We start from the raw sequence: 27,018 nt of genomic DNA on the forward strand, positions 1-27,018 counted from the left end.
TAAAGTATCCTCCATGAGAAACTAACAATAAGATTTAGTAATGTAGTAATAAAAAATACCATCTTGTGCCCCATTAGGATTTATCTCAAAATTGAAAGGTTAGAATTTATCAGTAAACTTGTCATATGGGCATATTAAAAAGAAAAAGGAATTATATGTGGTCATATTAATAGATACACAAAAGAAAAAAACTTGTGACATTTAATAACTACTTCTACCCACATATCTTAGCACATAAGAAATACATGGAAAGTTCTCTAACTTGATTAAAATTATCTGCCAAAAACATACAGCAACCTGCATAGACAAGAACAAAGGGTTGAAAATATTCCCATTACAGTCCTTGGATAAGCAAGGAAAGACTAGTCTGCATTCCCTTGGAGATGCTAGCCTAAACAATAAGATGTACAACAATAATAACAAAAACCAAAAGGAGCAATAAAGACTGTAGTACACAGAACATTATTTGCAGTCATTATTATGATTTACATCAAAGATTAGCAAACATTTTCTATGAAGGGTCAAATATAAAGTATTTTAGCCTTTGAGAGACAGAAGATACTTGTTACAACCACTTAGCTCTGCCCATATGAAATATAACATGACAGAACTGAGACCTATCATACTTGTATCAGAACAAAATGAAAATGTGCTTAATTTATCTGTTTAAAATACCTTCAGGTTGACTCATAAGGAAAATCCAGTTCTCGGTGTTATATAAGAGAAAAAGAAACAATTTGACTCAGAAAAGTTGAAACAAAAGCCTAGAAGAGGGATTACGGCAGAGGTTACGGTCTAAATATCACAAGGTAGAATTTAAGCAAAAGAGCATCAAATGAGACAAGGAAGTCATATAGTGGCACAGGACAATGGTTTATTAAGTTCAAAGATTCTGTAGGTCAGGAATTCTGAGAGAGGACACTGGGAAGGACTTATCTCTATTCTTTAATATCTGTGGCCTCAGTAGAAGACTTGAGGTCTAGGAACTAAAATCACCTGAGAATTCACATAATGCTAAGCTTGGTGGTTGATGTTGGTTATCAGTTGGTTATCAGAGGACCTCAATTCCTCTCCATGTGGGGTCCATGTGGTCTTCCTTTAAATGCAAGTTTGGGCTTTCTCATAGCATAATGGCTGAGTTCAAATGCCAAAAATTTCCCAAGAGTGAGTAAGAGCCAGACAGAAGCCATATTGTCTTTTATGACCTGTATTTCAGAATTCATGTAGCATTACTTTAACTGTCTACTGTTCATCAAGGTAGTCACCCAAATTCCTACCCAGGTTTAAGGGAAGGAAAAATGGATTCTGCCTCTTGATGGGGAGTAGCAAAGTTCTAGAGGAGCATGTGAGACTAGAAATACTGCTTTGATCATTTTTGGCAAATATAGCCCTCCATAATGATATACTGAGTTATAAATTTTAATGAATTTTAGGAAGTAGAGGAAATATAAAAACTCTCAGGTCACCAGGTGATGAAACTAAAAGTTGATAACAAAAGCAGACTGCAAAAAGCCCTTCTGCTCAGAAACTTTGTAATACTCTTAAATCTCAAGTCAAAGATAACATACAAGCTCAAATTGTAGAATAGCTGGAGAAATATGATAATGAAGTCATTACCGGTCAGAAGCTATGATATAGATCTAAGGCCATTCTGAGAAGAAAACTGTATGTATATTTAAGTACATATATTAAAAGCAAAAGAATGCAAAAGATAAATGAAGCATCTGACTCAGAAAACACTCAGCTAAGTAAACCAAAGGAAAGCAGAAGGGATTAATTATTAAAGCTAAAAACAGATATAAATAAATTATAAAACGAAAGTATAATAAATAATTGAAGAGCTGATTTTTTAAAAAACAAAATCAAGGAAAATTAAAGAAAATACAAACATTCAAAATATAAAATGAGAAGTCACAGAAGAGAAAACTAAAAGAATCGTAAGAAGTAACTTTGTTGAATTTTGTGCAAGTATCTAAAAATCTAGATCATGTGGATAATTTTTTAAGAAAATGAATTCTCTAAACTGACTCCAGAAGAGATAGAAAGTTGAAATATTGATTTCCATAGGCAAATAAAGTACATAAAGACTCTCACAACCCTGCACCAAACTGAAGTCCAGGTGGCTTTACATGGAAGTTTTACCAGACTTTAGAATAAAAGGTGATTTTGTTAAGAAGATGATTCTGTTAAATGTTTAACAACTGGGTCTATGCAAATGATGATGATGATGATAATGATGAGGAGGATAATAATAAAAAATAAAAATGCCTTGATCTATAGTGTTTGCCACAGTTCTGTGGCATCAATATTTCTATCACGACTGATTCCAAGATATCTACATGATATCACTCATTGTGGTGGTGGGAAGAGATGTGCACAGTTGACTCTTGTGAGTTGGTGTAAGCCAGTTCCTGTATACCACAGGGTTGATTCCAAAGCTATTTAAACTTTTTGAGAGCATAGATAAGGAAGTACTTCTAAATTCTTTTTATGAAGTGCATAAAGTATTTACAGAGAAATTGACAAGGATTACAGAGAAAATAACTACAGTACTCATCTCAGCTATGAATATAGGTACAAAAGTCCTAAATAAAGTAATTCTAAATAACATCCAGCAGCATACACAGCACAGTAAAACATCATGGTCAACTGAGATTTATTCCAAGTATGCAATGAAATTTCAATATTTAAGTATCCATTTATTCCATCTCTTTAATAGTTCTAAAGATGAAAGCCATAATTCCATAGATGCAGAGCTTTGCCAAATTCAATAATGAATCTTGGTAAAAAGCATATAAAAATAGATGTATATGTCCTTAATGTGATAAAACACATCCATCTCAGTCAAGCCAATGTCAAACTTAATGGGCAAACATAATAAGTGTTTTTATTAATGTGAGGACAAGACAAGTTATCTGTTACTACCACTATTATTTAATGTTTTACTGGAAATACTAACCAATGTAATTAGACAGGAGAAATAAACAACAGAAATGAAAACAGAAAGCATATGGTCAAACTGTCATGCTTACAGATGATTTGGTTTGACAATTGGAAACTCAAGAGAGCCAACTAAAAGACTTAACAAGAGAATTCAGTGATGAAGTAAAACAGAAGGTAATATACAATTAGTAGAACAAAAACCAGTTGGATAAAAAACAACAACAACGACGACAAACAAACCCCAAAAATAAAAAACAACCACTTGGAGAATATTTTGAATGAAAGACACCATTTGAAGAAGCAACATAAAAGAAAATAAGTTGGAAATACTATAATCATATATTAACAAAAACATATAATATCTTCATGAAGAACATTTTAAAACCCTCTAGGAGGACACAGAAGAAGGCTTGAATTTATGGACAGACTTACCGTATTACAGGAAAACTCAAGACCATAGATATGTCAATGTGGGTTTTTTTGTTGTTGTTGTTGTTCTTATTAAAATATAAATTCTTATGAAACTATAAAACTATCAAAGATTTTTTTTTCTTTTTAAACGGAAAAAACTGAATCTGAGGTTTAGATGAAAAAGTAAGCAAAAGTAATATGTGGGATGATTCTAAAAAAGAATTATGATGAGGGGGGAAAATTAGCTCTACGGGATATCAAATACATTCTAAAGCCTCAATAATTAAAGCAATGTGGTACTTGTGCACAGATTGCTAAACGGAGTGATGGAATAGAATAGGAAATTGAGAATTCAGTGTCATGTGGGATTTAGTACATGATAAAGAGGTATCTCAGACTGCCAGAGAAGAGATGGGCTATTCAATATATTGTTCTTGGGGCAAATGTGTAGCTATTTGGAAAAAAAAAAATTAGATCCATATCTCATACCATACCAGGGCACATTACAAATGGATTAACATTTTAAATGGAAATGAAGAAGAAACCATAAAAGTGCTTAAAGAAAACCAAAAGCTCAGTTTGAAAGCTGTAATTTTAAAAAAGAAAAATTAAAAACATAAAACATTAAAAATTTTAACCTATTAAAAACCTATTGATTTTATTTTTTTAAAGAACATTTTACATGGAGAGGGAAAGATTTTATGCAAAGTCAAAAGACAGTGAATTTAATATTTGGAAATTATATAACAGGCAATGATAGATTATATATATTTCTGATATATGAGATGTTCATAGAAATCAGTAATAAAATGATTAACAGCCTAGTGTAAAAACAGAGTAGCAATTGTACTCCTAGAAATGATTGCATATGTGAAATGATATATAAACAATAGTATTTATTATAAAGTAGATGTGCTACCTACTCACTTAAAATTACAATAGAGCTATCAGTTGAGAAACATTAAATTATGGTGCATCCAATCTGTAGAATACTGTGTAACTCTGTCAAAAGAATTAGGAAGCTCCTATATACTTAATATGTGAGTCTATGCAGTATATATCATTAAGGGAATACCACAAGATACAGAACAATAGATATTGCATATTATTATTTACGCATGACAGAGTACAATAAGAATCCATGTTTAAAAAAACTGTGAAAGATGGATGATAGTGACTACCTATGGATGGGATAAACCAGGCACATGGGAAGTCTAAGGTGGAAGAAAGACTGTTCACTGCACTCTTATATATTTTTTAAAAAATAATTAATCATGATTTAAAATAAATTGGATTTTTTAAAGGCTGAAATAAAATTCATATAGCTTATAACCTCAGTTACACGTGTCCAAAGGGTAGTATACAGAAGGATGTTCATTGCAATGTTTTTCTTGCAATGAAAAAGAAATGCGAAGACAAATTATATGCCTATCAGGAAAGGAATGATTAAAATATGGCAAATCATGATATTGAGTGCTGTATAGGAGTTTTTAAAAAGTTAAGGTAAATTTTTAAAAAAAGGTAAATAAGATTTTAACAGAGAATGTCTTCAGGACATATTTTTGAACAAAAAAAATTTGAATCTAAAACATTTGTGCACTGTGATAGAATTTATGTATTTAAAAGCTCAAAATCTCTCATACATGCACATACACAGCAACACACACATATGTGTACAAAGGCATAGAAACAATTATTAAAGTTTGGACACAAAACCCCTACAGTAGTTACTTTTGGAGGAATACCCAGATTGGAGTGGTGAAGAGTAGAAGAGGGTCAAAAAAACTAGTTTTTTCAGTCTCTGAATTTTTATTAAAATATGTTAATATTTCACTTAAGTAATAGATTAGTAAAAATAATAAAAGATCCAAAGAGGGCAGGAGCTTTGGGTGATTTGCAACCATTGTGGAGACTTTGAAACTTTGTTTTCCCAAGGACTGTGCTAAAGATACAGTTTCTTTGACAGTGTTCCTTTGCTTCTTCAGATTTAAATAATTCAGTGTTGAGAATCCACAGCAGACTTTCTACACTCTGTTGCAGGATGGGATATTTATAGGAATCAAATATCCTGGTAAATAAAGATACAGAGAAAAAAGTAAAGAGATACCTGCATATATTGCCTGGCTCACTGATTTACTAAAAATGGGAAGGAAGACATTAGCATTAATAATAGCTGCTATTTATTGAGTGATTTCTTTAGAGCCAGTACTGTGCTGGTATTTTACATATGTTCGTGGTCTCATTTCATCTTGGAAATACCTCCTGAAGCTGGATATTATCCCCATTTTATATATGAGGAAATTGAAGCTTAGTGAGATATTATGTAGTTTACTGAAGGTCCCAGGGCTAATAAGTGTCCTTTGTGAGGCTCAAAACCAGGTCTAATGCTGAGGTCTGTGTTCTTCCATCTGTTCTGTGCCCCTCCCCCCGAATAACATACACTTCACAGTAGAACTACACTGAGTGAATTTTAATTTTTCTTGATGATCCAAGAAAGCACTTGTAGCTTTCTCAGTATTTCAGGAATCCCGTTAAGAGCATCAATGATCAGAGCCCTAGTGAAGCATGAAAATGATGGTTAATTGGAGCTATCCAGTTGAAAGAAAGCAGACTAACAGTGCATTTACAGAATTTAGTGCTTTTATTATACATAAATAAAGGTATAGCAAAATCACTAGTGTGATTTTTGCATAACCCCTTTGTTATTAATTGATCTGCATATTCTGAAGGCCTTTATTCCCTATATACTGATTTCAAATGGTCAGTCATTATCAGCACCTAAATCAGACTTTGTATCTCTGTTTGTAGACCTATAGACTATAGATATTGTTCAGATACATGGATGCAGTTTTCCCCCCATTGGAATCTCATAGCAAAAGATCTGGTCTCTGTAACCTGAATTAACACAAGCAGAGTTTAGGTTTACTGCACCAATGGCTTCATAGACAACCCCTTTGGTTATAGATTATAAATGTCATTTAGAGAAAGCACAAGATGGCTCCTGAGTGTCTAGTAAACTTCAACAACCACCTGAAAGATACCTCCGTGTGACTGCATAAAATGGAAATAAAGAATGGCAAATAACCCATTGACTATGCACTTTCTCACCCGCTGAGAGCAAAACGCAATCCAATGCAATTTTAGTACTTACATGCCTCTGGGGAAAATAGACCCCTAAAAATCACTGAGTGCAGCACTGGAAAAATTTCTTAAATTTGTGCTATGCTTGGTGTTATAAAACCCAAGGAAGCTTAGGCTTTCTCCTTGAGTAAAATGGACTGGTAATTTTGTTTTGTTATATTATCCACCAAGCATAATGATAATGGGTCACATGCAATTTAGGAAAAAATTAAGTCTAATAAGAAAAATCTCTAATAAATACTAACAGCATCTTATTGGTATTGTCGTTGGTCTAACCTATTAACATTTGTTTTTCTACATATTAAATGATCTGTAATATGTTGAAAATGAAGAAGATAGTAAAAATTTTAAAAAACCACATTCTTATATACATTGTATAAATGTTTACTTGCCTTTTCCCTTAGGCAAGTGCTAGGTGGTATGGTACAAGGAAGCGGTACTAAGTTATAACAGGAGATTCTTATTTTTTATATGCTAAGCAAGTGAAGTTGCTCAGCGTGGGGGATAGATCCTATCACTAACCAGGAATACTACCAATTTAATGAAAAACAGAGACTGAAGATCAGAATTCAGCCCTAAATAAAGGATGCAATTTCCTCTCAAATCAGACTTACTCTGTGCCATTGAAGGAATATGGAGAAACTTAGGGAAGCTCTGGTATCCAAGCCAAGGTGGTATGTGTGTGTGTGGGGGGGGGGGTGGAGTGGGGAGTGGGTCCTATCCATCACAGGCAGTGTGGTAGAGTGGGATAGGATTAAGGGAAGTATTCAGGAAGCTTTGATTAGATATGTGCTTCTCAAGCCTACAAACAAATCTCCCCGGGGGGCATCCATCCCATAAAGATGATTGAGCACCTACCTCCAGGGCTTCCTGATGCAATGGGCCTGGGGTGATACTCTGGCCTCTTTTATTTTCATGAGCTCTTCTGGTGATTCCTCCATGTACAACAATGCGAGGGCCATTGTGTTCAATGATATAGACAAGGAAGCTCTTTTCCCAAGTCTTCTCTGCCATCCTCTTAAAAAATGTACAGTTGAAGCAGAGAGGACAGAAACTCAAACAGATAAATGCCATAAATTGTTCCAAGTGCTGTGAAACTTGGGGCCACCAAACACTGGGTCCCTGGGTGAAGGGTTGCCAAAGTCAGTGTAAGGTTTGAACAAAGGGCCAGCCATGGGTGTAGGGAAGGGGAAGGGGACCTCACAGGAATGGTTTGGAGAAGATTGAATACTTGGATGGTATTCACTAATTAGTTGTAAACAGTGAATAGGAGGCAAGAGCAGGAGGTGACTGTTAGGTTTTTAGCCTGAATAACTGTAGAAGGTAAAGCCATTTTACATTGACATTTGGGGAGGAACAGATTTGAGGTGACATGTATAATGTGAGGTTCTTCACATATAAGTAGAGATGCTCTAAGTCATGGGTCAGTAAACTTTTACTGTAAAGTATCCGATAGTAAGTATTTTAGGCTTTGCAGACCAGGTGGTCCTCATTGTGACTATAAAACTCTGTCATTGTAGTGTGAAAATATTCTTAGGTAATACATAAGCAAATAAGCATGGCTGAGTTCCATTAAGAAGTTATTTACAAAAGCAGGTGGTGGGGCCAGATTTGTCCTATGGGCTCTAGCTTGCCAGTCCTGCTATAAGTATGATAACAGAGAAATAGACATATTCATTCATTCATTCATTCATTCATTCTTATATGTCCACATACAGGGTCTCTTTCTTTTTAAAAAAAGATTTATTTATTTTATGGAAAGGGTGTGTGCTAATGGGCAGAGATGCAGAGGGAGAGAATCTCAAGTAGACTCCATGCTGAGCACCGAGCCTGATGTGGGGCTCGATCTCATGACACATGAGACCATGACCTGATCTGAAACCAAGAGTTAGACACTTAACCAACTGAGCCACCCATCTGCCCCGTGGTATCTTTCTGTGTAGCCATAAAATCATATCTATTCTATATAAACACTGCCTTTCGTGCTTATTTTGGACAAGTAATTTCAAACTACCCAAAACTTGCTCAGTGATGAGCTATAAAAAATTAAATGTGGAAATGTAAATTAAAACCACTAGATACATTTTGTACTTACTGGTTCAGCAAAATTTACAAATCTGGCAGTACCAAGTGCTGGCAAGCTGTAGAGCAACAGAAACTTGCGAGCTGTTCTGGGGGAAGTATGAATTAGCATATCTACTGTGGAGCAAAATTTGTTATTATCCGTTGGATTGGAATAGATGCAAACCCTAAAATTTAGTAATTCTCTTCCTAGGACACTAACCCAGGACAAACTACTGAACATGTTCAAATCAATATGAACTATATTAACACCATTATCTATAATAGCAAAACAAAAGAAGACAAAAAAGAAAAACTGGAAACAACGCAGATACTTTATTAAATAAAGTTGAGGAACATTCCACATGGATCAGTCCATAAAATAGGGGAGAAAGAAACTCACTGAACGAAATCTATACAAAGTTCAAAAATGCCAATTAAAACAGTATTTTAAAAGGGTCATTTCATAGGTGGCCAAATGAGGGAGAAAATCAAAACTCAAAAGTTCAAGGTTGCATTTACCACTGAGGAGAACAACTGAAGAGGTCTGTTTATTTGTAAGCTTGATGTTTGGTACACAGATATTTTTTAAAACTTTCTTCTCAATGCTTTACGTGTGATGTGTATCCCTTTGTAATGAAACAAGCATTGCATGATCATGAAAAGGAAGACAAAGCCAAAATCATAGTTATTTTTAAATTTAATGTAATTTAATATTTTCAAGATATGCTTAAGATTATTCTCCTCTAAAAAAGAAATGTTAAGTTTTACAGACTGCTTATCTGACTCAGGATTTTTGCTAGTCAGGTCCCCTTTCCCAGTGATTAAGGGCCTGCTGGCTTGCAGTGTTTCATCTGAGCAGAAGACAGTGGGGACGAGGGACAACATAGAGGGTCTGGAGGCAAGCTGACATAGCTGGTATAGGGTCATTTGAGTTCGCCAACTTAAGGAGAACAAGCATTATCTTTGGCATAGGACAGAATGTGGTGAACTTCCTCTCTGTCACTCAGCAAATGATTCCCCTGCTGTCTTTGTATATTCCAGTCATCTGGGCTTACAGGGACACTGTGTTGTGGTTTTGTGGTGGAGAAGCTATTGCTACCTAATTTTTAATTTCTTGAAACTCACTTTGTAGTGTCATGATTACAAGGCTTAGAAGAAGATAAACTCTGTGTCCATTCCAAGTATAAATGGGCACTTGAGATGAAACCACCTACTTAATTTCCCCTTGTTGCTGGAGTAGAATCTGAATCCAAACCACAGCACAACCTAGCCCCTAAATCTCTATTAAAAACCACCTCGGGTAGTCTGGCAACACTTTATTTAAAGTCAGCAGAGAATTATAAAGTCAAAAGTGAAAAATGGTACAACAAGAAAGAATCATAAAAAAATACTAGATCAGTTAAATGTAGTCAAAGGCAATTTAGTGTGTTCTGGCACCAGTCCTTATTGATGCAAAGAATGTGATGTGTCAGGGGTCGGCAAGAGCATGTAGCAAAAGCAGAATGAAGGCTGCAGCTCCAGGCTTGGTGCTGGAACAGCCACAGGAGGCTGTGAAGGATGCCTCGCCCTCTCACATTTGCACCAGGAATTTCAGGGAGAATATCCTAATTCTCACAGTCTGGGCTTTTTTTTTTTTTTTAACGTAGTATATTTTAAAAATTAGAATATTTTCTTTCGTGGAGGTAATCTAACCTAGGGGCTGTGTAAATTGGGTCAGACCAGGAATGTAGGTATCCCTTCCCAGTACTTCTTAGTATCCTTGTCTCTTTGGAGTCACTACACTGATCTGCTTTTTCATATCTACATTACAAGCTGTGATAGTTTCTGCTCATCTTCTCCAGCTGCTCTAATTAGTACTAGCTAATCCGATTAATACTAACTATAGCTATGATTATTACAATCACCATGTTCTAGGCACTGTGCTATCCTGCATGTATGTTATCTCACCAGTTCTCACAAAAACCTTGTAAGGTAGGTCTTAGCACCATACTGATTTTTACAGATGAATACAACTAAGGCTCCGAGATTCAGAACACATTTGAGGTTACACATTGAGTAGCAGAAACAGGACTCACCAAGCCTGACCCCTAGGTGGGTGCTATGCTGGAAGGGTTGCTTCTCTAATCTTATCAGCTGTTGCAGATGGGGACCAATACCTCTAGAGAGTATCTTTGTAATATAGGGTTTTATAGGATGGCCTGAAGAGCTTAAGTCAGAGTCAGCCTGTGTTTGAATTCTGGTTTTGCCATTTCCTGGCTTTGTGATCTTGGGTGAGTTACTTGAATATTCTATCTATCTCTGTAAATTTTATATAATAGCAACACCTTAGTAGCATTGTTGTAGGGATCATGTGAGTTGATATAAGGGAAGTGTTTTAGAGAGTTTGTGGCTCATAGTAAATACTATATACATGTTATTGTTGATCCTGCTTCTGTTATTGTTATCACTGTTGTTACTGTTATTGTTCTTGATGTACATTTATATCTCCTGGAGGCAGGATGCCTTCACTGACAAAAGTGGTTGTGGATGCAGGCGTAAAAGCGAGGTAAGGGAGGCTTGTGGCAGGCCTGTGGGGTGGATGGTCTCAGCCAAGCCTCTCAGTACCCTTCCAGTCCTACTATGTGTGAGGCCATATCTACTTTGGGTATATCCATTTGTCACAAAGGAAACAGGTTTAGAAGGTCAGATGAAGAAACCAGATTCCTTGGGTGCTTCCACATACAAAATGAGGTTCTGGGGTACCTGTCTTCCTTTCCAATCTACAAATTCACCTCCAGGAGAGGCAGGGGGGAAGGAAATTTGGAGACTTTCTTAGGTTCTAGTAGGTCTTATCAGAGTCTTGGTTGTAGATTCAGGAGGAATGATTGGTTTAATGTAAATGCTTGAGAGGGTCTGAAAGAGATTAGAGAAACCTATTCCAGAGGATAAAGGCAGGACAGGAGGGAACCATTAATCTCATGGACATTCAATTCCCTAAGAACTTTTTTTTTGGGAATGACCAGAAACAAGCCAGGCCATATGCTGTCCATTTGCAATCCTCTGAGCTGAATTTTTTTTTCTTCTTCGACAGATCGAGGCCAATGCCATTGCCTCTTTAAAGATGGTTCTTAAACTTGAAAAGGAACTGAAAGGTTGAGACGTACATGCAGAGTCAACACAGATGATTTGATGAAAGTCGTCCTGTCAAACACCAGAGCTCTCCCAGTTGTCAGAAATAGTCCGATGACATGTTCGAAGCTTCCCAGACTGACTTGCATTTTAGTAAATATGACCAATCAGGGAAGACATAGTTATACTGTGGAGAGTTCTGAGATGTGAAGAGAACAAGTTAATTGTTCAGCCTCAACTGAGACCTTTCACTCAAGTCATTAATCACAGTGCACAGCCTACGCTGCTCTCCGGATCCAGACGAAGGCTCATTCCAGGTGCTGGCCATTTGCGTTTCCCTCCAACTGGGCTGATTTATGAACCCAGAGATGTTTTCTGGTTTTTCCAAATTCTTTCCCATTACTTTGTAATAAAGGGGACATGTGATTTCTGGTTTTTTGCAGATCCTCAGTTTTAACATCCTTAATACCAAAGATTTTTTCAATTAGTTTGTGGCCTGCTTTCTGTGATCTGGAGGGTAGAAATGCTGTTCTGTGTTTTGAGTATCAAAGTTAAGACTCTCTTATTTCTTTCCCCTTTGGCTGGAGTTGACGACGCAAAAGTGCTGCATGAGTCTCTGTGCCCACATTCAACATCTCAGTGCAAGTGGAGGCTTAGGAAACCTCAGTGACAACAGCTCACTGCAGGTGTTAGTTATCCCCATCCCAGTCCAGTGCAGCTGGTTCAGGGTACACTATCAGGAGGCCTTCCACATTGGGGCCAGGTCTCTGGTGACATTGTAAGCCTATATCGAAAACTTCAAAAGAGAATGTGAGTGTCAGAGAAGGACATTTGTAGTACTGAGGCTGAACTGGGTGCTGCTGAGTGTTACCTGTTTGAAAGGTAAGCCTGATCTGAGCTGATAAGGAGCCATGGATCCCTTGGGAGTTTTCCCAAGTGGCAGAAATACGTTACAGAAAAGTAATTGGAAATTGATATTTGACATGTCTCTTGGTTACGTTTTATTCCTGATAACACCAAAGGGTTTGTCCAAGAGTCACTAGTGACTAATACGTGAAATCCTGCAATCCGTTGCTGAAATGCAATCTCTTCTTTGTTGAAAGTAAGCAGCTGCTTTCTGATCCTCTGCTTCCTAACTAGCACTTCAAGTATAGAGACCCATGGGCTTAATTTGGGTGAAATGAGTGTGAATACAGCCTTTTGATAATTCCCTGAAACAAAGTAATCGCTGGCAATGGAATGCAGTCCTTAATATGTAACTCAATTTAACAGGTACTTGTTCAGAGCCTGCTCTGGGCTCTATATTGTATTGTGTGCTGTGGGACATACAAAATAAATATCAAACATGGCCTTTGCCCTTGAAAAACTTCTAGGCTCTTAGGAAGGATGATGTGTTTATGAAACACATTTTACATGGCAAGATAAGATATCATGTATGTGTCAGAGTGAGTGGAACCTGGAATAAGTATAACAGGGAGTCAGAAAAAAGAGAGTAAGGTAGACTGAAGTTGTCAGGGAAGCTTTATGGATGAGGTGGGACAAAGACACCAATATCTCAAACCCAGAACTATACCTTAAAGAAATTGCAAGGACCATAGTATCACATTACTTAAAAATTATGGAGTCCCCTTTAGGTGAAAGTAGATTTATTCAATATGAGAATGGATTAATTTCATTCAGTAAATATTTATTGAGTACATCTATGTGCCAGCAACTGTATCCAGTGAGGTAAGGGGAGAATAACCCATCCAAAAAAAACACGTCTGGGTCTTCTCAGGTGCTACTCTCTCTTAACATAGATATTTAAAGTTATTTGCTGGTCTGTGTGATTCCAAAACCTGTGATTTTTACCACTTACCATTCTGTCTCTCAAACAGACCTTGTGCTTGCTTTAGCAGCACATATCCTAAAATTGGAACGGTACAGAGAAGATTAGCATGGCTCCTGTGCAAGGATGGCTTGCAAATTTATGAAGTGTTCTATATTTAAAAAAAAGATGAACTTCTTATTTAGGGTATCTTTCGGTTAAGAAGCTGAGTCTAATTTTTTGTGTAATGGAGGAATGACATATCCAACCTTTAAGTTATATGCAGTGTAAACAGTTGAATGAGTGCTCGTGGTGAAACGAAGACACACTGAGCACTGAATGTCTCAAATTGTTAGGTTAGGGAGTATTTGGAAAGCGTTTGAAAAGTCTGTACCTGGCCCAAACTCAGGACCATAAGAAGAGCCCAAGCTCTCTGAAGATCAAGTTTTTCTTGGAATTTCCATTATTACCCTTGATAGCTACTATGGAAACCCAGATAGAAGGGTCTTCCATCATAAGAGTTTGAGACAGTCTTTCACTGGGCTCTTTGACATTTGTGAAGTTTGAAATTGGCACCACTCAGATTTATTGTGTAAGCCACTAAAAATTCTACCTTTATTCTTCCTTGCAAACTGGGGAAATCAACTTTTTGTTCACTTCTTTAAGGTACAGGTATAGCTAGTCAATTGCAAATTGTTCTAGAAAGAAAAGAATTCAGGATGATAATGATGGTGGCATTGGTGGTCATCATGGACGTGGTAGTCATTATTCTAAATATCCACGTAACTTTTAACTAATATAACCATAAAACACTAGTAAACTCTGGAAAGAATCTAAGGTATCAAGCACTGAAAGGAAGAGGTGTCAGAGTTTATTTAGCTAAGCAATACCAGAAGAGGACTAGAAAATCCCCCTTTCTAGCTAGCAATCATTCTCATACCACAATGAGACCCCTGCTTGGTAACCCCTGCATATCTGCCACCCATGTGACTGTTTTTTGAAGCTAATTTAGGTATCAAATTTAAATGGAGTCCTGAGAACACTTTTTTTTTTTTTTAATATCTAGAGGGAGTAGTAGAAGGAAAAGCTACAAGAAATTTGAAATCACTCTTGATTCCTGTCATTTTCTTTAGTATTTAATTACGTTCTTCAGTTGAAAGGTTCTTCTTGGCCTCCTTGGGTAGACACATACACATATGTTCCCTCATTCATCTGCATGCATGTGTATATATTGATATGCATTCCTCTTCATCATCTGTAGGCATTTTACAAATAATGGCTGTGTGTGTGTTTTATCATCTTAATTTTTAAATGAACTTGACAACTTCAAAATTTTTTGCAGAAATAGTCCTTCAATGGTAAAGAAATTCCAGCATGTAGGCTAGGGTCAGCTTTGGGTTACAAAATTCCACAGAGGAGTTGGCATGGGAAGAGTATAAGCACTATGGCTTTAGAATTTTTGTCTCTCCATTTTGGGGTAGATGAGCAAAGCTGGTAATAAAAAAGTTGAGTTAGTTGGAGAACTACTGTAGTAAAAGGTCAAATGAGAAAGGTAGAACAAGGTTAAGCGTGCAAGCAACAAAATTAGTAGGAGGTAGATAGAGGTAAGAGAAGGTATAGATATATTTCACCCTTCTCCCCAACTCTCCTCTGTGAGGTCATTAATGGGCTGGGAGTGGGGCTGAGAATATAAAAGGAGTTTGGAATTTGGGGTTGAAACTTTTGTTGTTGATGAAGTAGTTTGGGAAGCTTTCTTCTTGAAAAGATATCTGGGGGATTTTCTGTAGCAAAGGAGATAACAGTAGAGCTCAGAAGAGAAGAGACAGACCATTTAGAACCTAATCCAACTTCTGGTTTTAGGGGGGAGATAGTACTACCAGATTTCCATACACCAAGGAGGCTAGTCAGCAGGATCAAAATCTGGCCCAGGTTCCACTTGTCAAGCTATGTGTCTGTAGGTGCATCTTCCCAGTGGGGCATCTTTTTCTAATTTTATTCAGAGCACTGTCCAGTATAGCGTAGTCTCTGGACAATGGGAATTTTTGGTTTTCCTGTGGGTTGTCCAGTTTTATTCATGTACCTAGGAAAGGAAGCAGAGAATTAGAGGTGGCAATTCCTGAGAAAAACACATTTTAATGTGCTTTTTCTTAAGTAGGTGAGCATAGACAGTAAGAGAACTGGTGGCTTATGGAGCAGACCAGCTGCAGAGATCACCCTCCCTAGTGGACAGAGCTAGTTTAAAAGGGAAACGACCAATGGGGTTTTCTATTTCACACTTTTAAAAATGGGTCCACAAACCTCAGGGTGAGGACACCTTAATTTCCAGATTCTCTTACCTCTAATTTCCATTTGGGAGTGTTATGAGCAAGCCTAGCTTTAGTGGTTCCTCTTTCATTATCCATAAGCTCCCTGTCATAATTGTTGTGCAGGTCCTTGTCCTTGGTGCCATAGTGCCAGGAGGAGAAGAGTCTTCTGGAAGAACCTAATGACTTTGAGTAGCTTAGAGGTCATTGTGAAAGCAGGGAAGGCAAGCATGATTCTACTGACTGAATTGCGTACAAAGTCTATTTGACAACAGCTAGGGGACCTCGAAAAATCAGAGACTGCCATCACATATGGAGAGGTCTTCCCATCTTCACCTCAGTGGCTGTTTCTCCTTATTGAAGAATGAAAACAGTAAATGGCCTAAAGCAAGCTAAAAGCAAATCCCTTGACTTTATTCATTTCATGACTACAATACTTGGTGGTAATATTAGTAAAGGCCCTGGCAGCCCTCATAGGAGAGATGCCAGAAATGAGGCAACTGACTATTCATTCACCTGCTCTAACTTCTTTCAGAAATAACATGATTTATAAAAGAATGCAGAATCATAATTGTCAGCCAAGATGTCATTTTAACTTTAGGATGTCCAGAAACAAAGGGATATTATATCCTTTGTTCTTGGAGCACCACAGATGCCAAATTATGCACAAGGTTCCCTCTTGGCATTGAGTGCTTTGGAGCCTAGAGGCAACTAGTGATTTCAGAAAGATGTTGCCTCTGGTGGTGTCCTCACCTGAATATCTCCGTGAAGCTAGGGGAGGGAGCATGGCCCTCCTAGATTCTCTGCATTCTGATAGAGCAGGAAACAGCAAGAGGGATGGCAATCTTAGAAATGGCCGGTGGCTTGAGGTAAACTATCCTCAGCCTCACTCTAGGGAGCTTGACAAGAGTACCATTAATGTACTGGAGAAATAATTCATTACATTTCATTTTGTCTGTTCATCAGCATATGCCAACAGATGCTCAGTTCAAAACATGAATAGTTGATTAATATAATATCAGGCATCTGGAACAGAGAGCAGTGGAATTTGGGAGGCTCAGGAAGGCTCAAATGTCATCCATTCTAACCACAGCTGTCTGAATGCACATAGTAGGCATTGAAAATATTTGTTGATTAGATTTTCTTTGATTTGAACAACTTGGTTGCTTGGTTTTGAGCCCAGATGTTTGGCATCGAGCCAGAGTTGTGTGCTCTGCATGCTGTCATCAGCCTCACCACCACAGAGATGGTTGGCAGGGGTCAGCATTCTTCCCATCCCCATGGTGAGATCCCTTCTCTCTTCTCTCTCAGAGCATGCACACTGGCTATAGGCCATAGAACAGACAGCAGATGGCCCATTGAGCTGTCCTCCACACCCCCATTTTCCCCAGTGTCCTTGTGGTTGTATCTTATGACAGAGAACACTGGCGTCTCTGCAAACAGACCACAGCAGGGCTGGTGACAGGTACTTGAGCAGCCATTTATTCATATATTCCATTGGTCATTGCAAAAGGCCTATTAGTTCATAGCACTGACCTGAAACCCGAGTAGGAAACATGAGAAAACCGTGGGAAGGGAAGAAGACTAAAATATGGGTGGGACATTATTTATTTATTAATTTCTAGAGAACAATGGAAAAACAAGTTAAAAAGAAAGGACACCTTCTGATTGCATTAGTGCCAAAGCTGTGCACAACAGAGGGGAAGGGACACTGTATGGTAGAGTGGATACACCATCCACAGATCTGCCTCATAACTCCTGTATGTGGCTTTAAGCTCAGGCCTCAGTTCCCCACTCTGTAAAATAAAGTGAATGTCCCAGGATATTCTTCAGTACTATCCTTCAGTGACATTTTGATCAGGAATTGTGAAATCCTCATTTCCCCATTATTTAATACCCCTCAAATATCTACAATTTATTTACTTACAGATAATCAAGTAGACCCTTAATATTCTAAGGAAACTAGGCATGAGAGGTAGTAAAAGAAGTTATACACTATGCTCTAATATTCTGGGAAGAAGACAACAGGCTTTGAAGTGCTGTGAAACCCATTCTTGATAAAAATATAAAGATTTGTTATGGTTTGGAGTGGAGCTCTCCTTCAAAGTGAAATAGTGGCAAGTTTTATCTTTCTTCTTGAAGCACATTCTTGGCTCAGTTATTGGTTCACACAGTGTGGGTATGACAACTTAGTGAATAGGTCTGAGATAGTCTCTGCTGCCAGTGGTAAAAGTAGTCGCTCTTCAACCCATCCAAAAAATTGGGGCTATATTTTTGTGGGTTGTTGAGAAACTGGAGCTTGGATAACCGATCTGTAGTTGAGGCCTGCAAGTAGTAGAGCTAGAAGTCACAATCCTATCTGATTGAAATAGACTCACTGTGCAGAGGTTTCCCATCTCTTCAGACCCAGGGGAGGTAGATCAAGTGGCTAAAGGCAAAACTCAGAAGTCACTAGAAGGCTCTCACTTCTGCATGGTAATTTATAGCTTTCTGAGAGGTTTGTAACAATGATTAACCAAGTGGTTTAATCCCCACAGTAATCCTGTGAGGTCATAGTATATCCCTATATTATAATAATCCTATCAAGTCAGGGTTATATCCCTATGGGACAGGTGGAGAGTTGAGGTCTAAGTATGCTGATGGGGGGTTAGCTGTTTCTCACAGGGCATTTTTGATGGATGCTGGAAGAGCCCCCAGCCTGAAGCTCCATGGTACTCTATAGTTTATCTTCATCTATAGGTTAAGGCATTTCTGACTCTGGGTCCTCCTTTTTAAAATGTAGATACCCCTGGGAATGAAATCACATCAAGCTTGCTATCCCTTAAATATTTGCCTGAATGATATTGCAACAAACATTTTGATCTGACCTAGTTGAGTAATGCTAACATGTTAAAATGAGGATAAAACGAAGGGGGTTTGGGATAGATTTGGGGTGGGGAAGTTTGTTTGGAGTCACCACCCTGGTGGGAGTGTAATCATGAAGACTTCAAGACTCCATTCCTGAATGAAGGGAGTCCTTGAGCAGGGGAGACATGCAGCAAGGACAATAATGAAAACAAAATAACTGTTCATATTTCTAGCTTGGTTGGCCTACCTTTGTTGGACCCACCCCTGGTGAATGGGCCAGGATTGAGATGGATGGGGTCAAATCTATCTGCTGTTATTTGCCAAGTACCTGGCTTTGGGCATTGGTCCATTTCCTGTGTTCTCTTATTCTGCTAACTACTTAAGGCAGCAAAATCATTCCCCCGTTTGACTCCAATATATGCCAGTTGAAACTGAAATCCTCATACCGAGCAAATGTACCAAAGAACACTCTATAAACTTAATGAGGGAGATGAAGAGATATGTGCCAGAAACGTAGAAAATTTAACACTGATGAGGTTATGACTATTATATGTTTAGTTAAATTGTTGACACTGACAGGACATGGCTGAGGAAATCTACCGTCCGTTTTCTCCTTGTATCAGTGATAATGGTTCCTTGGTGTGCTCTTCTCAGTTAACAAAAATATCCCTGAAAGTTAAATGCAGGGAGAAGAAGTGACATAAGAAATACTTTTATTATCTCTGCTCTTCTGGGAGTTCCCTCCTAGAACATTATTTAAAACAGGACTTCTCCTGACTGGCAAATGAGTTTGGAGGGAAGAACTCAGAGGTTCAGAGGTGAATGTGGATTGTCCCAAGAGTTGTTGCAGCGTCTCCTAACTCCTGGGTGTATACACTCGCCCCGGCAAATCCATCGAGCACAGTGCTGCCCTGGCCTTCCAGAAACTCCTCTTCTCTCTTTCACATTTTCCCTTCTCTTAAAAACTGACCAAGGTTCTCCTTTGCCTCATGAACAAAATCTCAATTCCTTTAAGTGCCATTTTAAGATGTAAATGTGATCACGAGTTTCGTAAGCTGCAAAGTACTATATAAATATTAGCTATTGAATTTGGAGTCAGAACACCTCAGTTTGAGTCTTGTGCTAGCTGAATGACCTTGGAGAGGTCATTTAAACTCTCAGAACCTCAGTTCCTTCATTTATAAAACAAGATTATTATAATAATTAAGGTAATTGAAAGTGACATAGTAATTAGCAAAGAGTAGACAGTCAATACCTGTTTATGAAGATGAAAACAATTTAGTCTAGCACTTAAGAACACTGACTATAGGGACACAAGTCACCTATCCTGTGTCTCTTATTCCCTACTTATAAAATGGGGATATGGTGCACGAGTCAAATGAGTTAATATATTTCAGGAACTTTCAACAGATCCTGGCTTGCATCAATCCTTCTGTAAATGTTAAGGCTCCTATTGCTGCTCTTGTCATTTTTATTATTCAAGGACCTGTCCTGGTTTATCTTTTAAGTTTTATTTGGTTGTCCATCTTAACACATTTTGAAAGAGGTCCTCAGCCAGGTCATGAAATCCTTAGGTGGGGGACTGATCCTTACTCACCTATAGCTTCCCTAGGCTTTACCCAATGCATGCAAAATAATTATTTTTGTCATTAAAAAAATGTACAAGTCCATGCTTGCTACCTCTACTCAGCATTGTACTGAAATTTTTTGCCAGTGCAGTGAGACAAGAATAAAAAGAAAGGGAGAAAATTCAAAAAAGACTGGAAAGGAAGAATAAAAGCTGTCTTTATTCATAGATGAAATGATCATCTACTTTGAAAATACTGTGGAATTTATGAAAAGCTACTAGAACTAATAAGTGAATTTAGCAGGTTGCAGGATATAAGAGCAATATACAAATCCATTTTTTTTTTTAAGTTCCTTATCCTCAGTATAGCCAGTATAGCATAGGCCAGTGTAATGGAAGCATAGGATAACGTGGTAAATAAAACCAGAAACGAGGGTTCAAACCCAGTTTGACCTGGTAACATGGAATGCTCTTCCTTATTCTTTCTCTCTATCCCCTCCCACTTTTTCTGTCTTTGTCTTTCCTGTTTTCCTTCCTTTCTCTTTTCATTTGTTCTTTATCCACCCCCTTTTTTCTTATTAGTTTATTGGCATAAGCAACTTTTCTCCAAGAAGAAAGTTAGAGTTCCGTTTCTTAAAAACTAGTTTTTTTATTCATTGGGTTAAGTAAACAAACTAACCATAGCTTTGTTGCTTTGAGCTTACCAGGTACATTCTATTGGAAGGGATAGCTAAAGACAGGAACTGTGGTATCAGCACATAGATACTGGAACTCAGGATATCTGGGTTCAAGTTCTGACCATCTCTTAGCTAGCTCTATGACATGGGATGGTCACTTCACCTTTCTGAGGCTCAGTGGGCTTTGTCTTAAAAAAGGGATAATGTTAACATGACCTTGAAAGAGTTATGGATAGTTCAATCAAACAACACATTTTCAGTTCTAGAAACAGGATTGGAACATGTAGATGGAGAATGTTTCTCTTCAAGGAATGTTTAAGGAAAATAGGAGTGAGTAACTCCAATGGCACAAGACAGGCATAAAGTTCTGACTGAAACTACTGGATTTCACAGATCCAGGCTTGGTCTAACACATCATCTATGAGATGTTAAATATTTGATTGATGAAGTACTGAAGATTATTTAGAAATACATGGGGAAAAAAATCACTATTCTGGGGCTTGTGAGGAGTGGGAAATGAAGCCAAGAATGTATCTATAATTTAGGGTAAAGAGCAATAATGAGGTTTCATAAAAATAAATAACCATGATGTTAAATAAACTGCAAATCATTTGCACCTTGAAGCTTTTCTTAGATTTTGTGCCAGTGGGGGGAAAACCATGAAAGGAAAAAAAAAGTGATAATTGGCCTTGTGCTTTATGCCAAAGGAGTTACTTGTACACAAGATTTTGTTTTAGTGTAATCAAAGAGCCTCCCTCCCCTGCCACACACACACTACCACCAAAAATTATTTAAGGAAAGAAAAACAAAATCCATCCAGCTATAAAGAGCAACCAGCCTGGCTTTGGAAAAAGTCTACTCTGCCTGGGGTCATATTGTTTTATGCTGCTCTTGACTTTATTTCAAAGCTGATGTTGCTATCTAAAAAAAACTAACAGCTATAATTATTTCAGTTTTATTCACTGAGAAATATTTCCAATCACATAAGAGAAATCATTTCTGGTGTTTGTAAGTGACCTCTTATTCTGTTCTTTAAAGAAAATAGCATATATGTTGGAAGAAGCACTGAGCAAGCAGTCTGGATGACAAGAGTTCTTAAAGTTAGAACTGCCAGTCCATGAGCTTTTAGACTTTAGCTAAGTCAATTCCCAGAATTGATCCTCAGTTTTTCCATCTGTAAAATGGGAACAGTTGTACCTATCCCACTACCTCATAGGTCTGGGAAAAATCAGCCTGAGATGATGGACTTGGAAGTGCCATAAAAATGCAAGGCAGCGCTTGCCTTTCTCCTCCTTGCAGTAGGGTTCTGGGTCACCCAATGACAGGATCAGCCTCAGGTACTTGACAAGAAGCCAGTGGCACTTTTAGTAAAATGTTAGTTGAGTGTTACATGGTAGGATGCAACACAAATTTATTTTTTTCCTCACAACTGGCTTTCTAAATTTGGCTCAATAGGACTAGATATTCTTATGCTTCTGAATAAAATTTCAGTGGGTACCCAGAGCTTGCTACTCACTTTTCAATAATAATAAGTCCTCTGGTCACCTGAGTCTCCAAACAAGTCTTGAATATGAATTATTTCAGTTATGAATATGAAAAGCCTCGGGTAAGAATGAAAACTCTGAAATTCATCAATAAGTAATGCATCTTCTGTGTGCTGGGTAGCCTCTTCCTTTATTCTTTTATCTTCTTCCCATTCCCACACCAGGTGAGTTGGTTGGGGAGACGAGAGAGAAGTGGGAGATAGGATCACATTTGCTTGACTGGTGCCCATCTGCTGGCTTGTCCTTCCAGTGGCAGATGTTCAGGTTGGCCCTTCTTGCAGGCCGTTTCATGAGCACCTGGGGTCCTCTCACTTGCAGTTCTCTTGATAAATCCATCTCCTCAAGCTGTACACTTGTGATTCCTTCTTCACACCCTGGGCATCTGGAGACTTTTCTCTGCTGAGGTCTCCTTACCTCCAACAGTGCAGGATCCAAGACTGTCCTAGGGTGCTTTGTCTTGCACTTGGCCCTCCAAGTGCCCTCCATAGCTCCATGGAGTTAAGAGTCTTTGGCTTTCTCATAGTGAGTTGGAGTTAGAGCCTCAAATCAGGTCTCTTTTCTTGAGCCACCTAACAGGCAGCTTCAGATACTTATTAAAGTTCATTTGTTAAAGTTTTCATGTTTAAATCAGAAGTCAGTTCCCTCTGACCCTGAAAGTGCAGGGGGCACATACCAAGCTACCTAAGTGAGACACTGATCTCCCTGTCATTTGCTTGACATGAGGGAAGTACCCTTTTCCATGTGGGTAAAACAGTACTGGCAAAAGTTTCAAAAAATTCTTTAAAGAAATTCCTGCTTTCTTGGGGGCACCTGGGTGGCTCAGTTGATTAAGCATATGGCTCTTGATTTCAGGCCAGGTCATGATAGAGCCCCATGTCTGGCTCTTCCCTCATCCAGGAGTCCGCTCAAGAGTTCTTCCCCTTTCCTTTTTCCCTCCCCTCTAATTTCTCTCTCTCTTTCTCTAATATAAATAAATCTTTTTAAAAAATCCTCACTTTTCAACTCTGAAGTTTTCTCATAGCCTAGCCAGTATCTTTTTGAGAATACAGAGAGACGTGTTCAGCTAGGGTTTGCAAATCCAGTACTCAGACACCTCTGTTACAAGTCCTATTGGGGTAATCCAGCACCTTGTCTTGGTATATAGGTCTAATTGGTTTCCATTGTCTTGGAACTTCAACTGAACTTAAAACAGAATCCTATTTTAACATACTGTTATATTTACATCAACATATCCCAAACTAGTTTGTGGAACATGGCTTCAGAGAAGTGTTTTCTAACTCCTAATGTGCCCATTGCACATGAATCTTCTTAAAAAAAAAAAAAAAAATATATATATATATATATATATATATATATATATATATATATATATATATATATAGGGGCACCTGTGGCTCTGTTGGTTAATCGTCTGACTCAGCTAAGGTTATGATCTCAGGAGATCTAGCCCCACACTGGGCTTCATGCTGGGTGTGAAGCCTGCTTAAGATTCTCTCTCCCTCTGTCTCTGCCCTTCCCCCCACTAGCTCCCTCTCTTTCTCTAAAATAAATAAAATCTTTAAAAATATGTGGAATCTATAATAAGGAATACTGTTTGACACTTTTCAAACCCAGTGTGCCTCAAATATATTTAACTATACAATTTTTTAGCAGTGTCTCTGAATTTTGGGAAGTACTGCTCAGGATACATTAGAGCCCTTCCCTTTTGATACATGAGCAGGAATGGTCCCTGGTGATGCTTCCACTGAGTTTAGCTAAATCTGTTCATACATTCCTCTGAAGTTTCCCCAAATAAACAAATTTTATTCCTTACTAATAGAAGTGGACTCATTTTCTATGATGAATATTTGTTTTGGAAACAACCAGTTGGCATTGGCTTTATGGGTAGGGGAGCGAGAAGAGTCACTAATAGTCTTCTTATAATAAATAACAAAAAAAATTTAAAAATAAGACAGTAAAACCCATTAGAATAGAGATTTATTAACATCTTGATATTTGCTTTAGAATTTGAGAGCTTAGCTTTAATGATGTACAAAAGTGAAAGTATAGGGACTTGTTCTCATCCACACCAGATTTTGTTCCTCCTATATTTTTTAAACTCATGATCATCAGTTGTATTGGTTTGAGCCATCCGAATGTCTCCACCTTTGTGAAGGTCCAGTGGTTCAGTTCTCAGATAGGCATCTTTTTCTGCACATAGCCCATTTTAAAATATGGATCATGATTTCCCAGATAGCTTATTCTATGTCTTGTTTCATCATGTCTTGATAAAATGATTGGCTTTATGGTTCTTTTCTGTTTCAAAATTTGTAAGAATTTATGCTGAATAATGTTTGAGTCCTGCTAGCATGAGCAACTGTCCATGTTTTAGAACCGAGAGTCCCATGTCCCAGAAATTCCATCCCTGGGATACAGAAAATCTTAATTTTTGGTGATAGATGCCAAAGGTTCAGGGACAAGTATAAAACCTATATGGCAGCCCAAATATAGATGCAGAAAGCAATGCTGTTTGTAGTGCCAAATAGATAAAGCACAGATTATTTGTCTTCTTTAGCTGTTGTCACTATGTTTCCCCCTTCTGTTGCCAACCATGATTTGAAGTTCACACTAATGAATCAACCATTGTTTCACACCAATTGATGCAACTTGAGTGTATACTTTAAGTACATTGTAATTATGAGTATTCACAGTCCATCTATCTTTGACTCTGTTTGTTGATTAATTGTAGTGCTTTGTATCACCACTGCACCAGTTTAAGTTTTGACATTGTATGCATTGTGACTATATTTTCTAAGACTTCAGATAATGAAAATGAAGGTGATTATAGTACCAATGCCAGGATGACCTAGAAACCCCAGAAAAAGAAGGTTAAATGACTGTTAAATAGTGACAGATGGAAGGACTCATACAATTAGATTGGGGAAATCAATAACCAAAGGGGAGCATCTTGCAAAATATGCAGAAAATTGGACATGGTGGAGAAAGAGAAGTGAAAGCACATAGGGAGACTAGATCTCACCCTTTTAGAATGAGACACACAAGAACTTCTAAATTAATCAGAAGCTTTTTTTGTCTCCCAAGAAGATACCAATACTGCTGTATTACCTTGGGTATACCACCCAAACAAATAGCATTATCGTATTGTTTCCTTGAGTTCTCTTTGACACCGATTTGAGTTACCTTGCCTGATTTATAAATTTGAGTTAAAATGTCCTGGGGAGTAATATTGGGTAACAGATGTGTTGCCCTCTTACAGAATAGAGCTAATTTTGTCCGATCTGACCAACAGCCATGCTTTCCTTAACATGTCAAGTGATTCCTTGAGCCACAGGAACACGATAATGTTTCTTCTAAGTCTTCGGTATTTGGACTTGAAAACTGGAGTTTCAGATCATCTTTTTGATTCCTAAAGATTTTCACAAAACTGTAGAAACCATAAAACAGAAGACTGTTGATATCCTAGATAACCTATCCAAGCTAGCCTTTGCTTATTTGCCTGCCTTTGAGTGGATTTTGGTAACACCATTCAGTGTTTAAGTTTCTTACCAAACAAATGAAACAGGCTCACCTACTGAATATCCTTACACCCTGTCTACAACACTGCTAAAAAAGGGTGTGATTTACTTACCTGTGATATTGAAACTTACAAAATGAAGTTTTTGGTCACTTTTTTTTTCCATTTTATTTTATTTTATTTTATTTTATTTTATTTCTTTTCAATGTTCCATCTTTTACTGTTTTGCACCACACCAAATGCTCCATGCAATATGTGCTGTACATAATACCCATCACCACTTTTAGCTTCCTCAAAACAGAAGTACTTGAGTTTTTTGTTTTTTGTGTTTTTTTAGGATTTTATTTATTTATTTGACAGAGAGAGATCACAAGCAGGCAGAGAGGCAGGTAGAGAGAGAGAGAGAAGGAAGCAGGCTCCCCGCTGAGCAGAGAGCCCGATGCAGGGCTCGATCCCAGGACCCTGAGATCATGACCTGAGCTGAAGGCAGCGGCTTAACCCACTGAGCCACCCAGGTGCCCCAGCACTTGAGCTTTTTGACTTGATAGAAATGGAAGGAATTAGCCTTTTTAAGTACATGCCTACAAAATGGCTCTCAGTATTGAGGGTCTAGAAAAGATCTTAAAGTGCTGTCCTGCTCTAAATCTTGTCTTCAAGGAGTGGAGTAAGAAAAATGTACTTCACTAATGGGGAGTACATTGGGAATGCGAATGGAGGACAGACAGTATTACAGTAAAACAGAAATTTATTTGCTATTTCTCCCAAACTCTTTTGATGATCTATGAAGAGGCCACCAGGAGCCTAGGAAAGAATTATTCCTGTGTTATTTAATGTTCTATGTAGGATGTGACAAAAACTCATACACAATGGGGAAAAAAAGACTCATTTTTTAGAAATAAACCTGCTTCTAAATGAACAAAAGTATGTTACCAGAGGACAGCCAAGTCAAACAGGACTTTCTCAATTTCCTTATTTACTAAAATACTGTAATTACTCTGAATCCAACTTTGATTTTACAACTTGAGGAAACTTTTGAATTCACAAGTTTGAATTACCTCAGTGCTTTAAAATCATTTTTTCCGAGAAAAAGAA

At 37.8% G+C, this 27,018-nt stretch overlaps 1 protein-coding gene and 1 non-coding gene across 4 annotated transcripts in view; both read left to right on the forward strand.

The window, feature by feature from the left end:
- The window catches only part of LRMDA (leucine rich melanocyte differentiation associated), a 1,046,803-nt gene that overhangs the window by 853,409 nt on the left and 166,376 nt on the right, over positions 1 to 27,018 (forward strand). The gene's annotated exons all lie outside the window — the stretch shown is intronic.
- LOC116573846 lies at positions 13,550 to 13,656 on the forward strand. Its single transcript, XR_004279033.1, has one exon. It is a non-coding gene; the product is annotated as a U6 spliceosomal RNA (small nuclear RNA).

The sequence above is a fragment of the Mustela erminea genome, chromosome 14 (assembly GCF_009829155.1).
Source record: "Mustela erminea isolate mMusErm1 chromosome 14, mMusErm1.Pri, whole genome shotgun sequence".
Taxonomy (NCBI): Eukaryota; Metazoa; Chordata; class Mammalia; order Carnivora; family Mustelidae; genus Mustela; species Mustela erminea.